Source organism: Asparagus officinalis, chromosome 3 (genome assembly GCF_001876935.1).
Source record: "Asparagus officinalis chromosome 3, Aspof.V1, whole genome shotgun sequence".
Lineage (NCBI taxonomy): Eukaryota > Viridiplantae > Streptophyta > Magnoliopsida > Asparagales > Asparagaceae > Asparagus > Asparagus officinalis.
The window spans coordinates 111,158,446-111,158,733 of record NC_033796.1 but is presented as its reverse complement, the minus strand read 5'-3'; the positions used below and the strand labels follow the sequence as shown (position 1 = coordinate 111,158,733).

The following is a 288-nucleotide window of genomic DNA, read 5'->3' as shown; positions in this document are numbered from 1 at the left end:
TCGCCGCCATGGTAAATAAATTAGTCTATATATATGTAACGATATAATCTGACCCGAGTTTGTTGTTAATTTATATACTCCCCTGAACTATGAGAAGTCACTCGTATCCGTGAAATTATTTTATTAGCGAGTGTTTATTTATTTTTTTATTCTGTGGGGCGTTATTTTTTCCAATATTAGATTAAGCTCTCGGGCTAGTGAGCTACTCAAGACTGATCCTCATTTGGATGGAAACTACTATTGCAGTATTTGAAACTTTTTTTTAACCGCGCGCTCAAAATCACCGCA

General features: G+C 35.4%; 1 protein-coding gene across 1 annotated transcript in view; it reads left to right on the top strand.

Annotated features, from left to right (window-relative positions):
• Positions 1-288, top strand: part of LOC109835602 (protein NRT1/ PTR FAMILY 6.4) — a 3,702-nt gene that overhangs the window by 558 nt on the left and 2,856 nt on the right. The gene's annotated exons all lie outside the window — the stretch shown is intronic.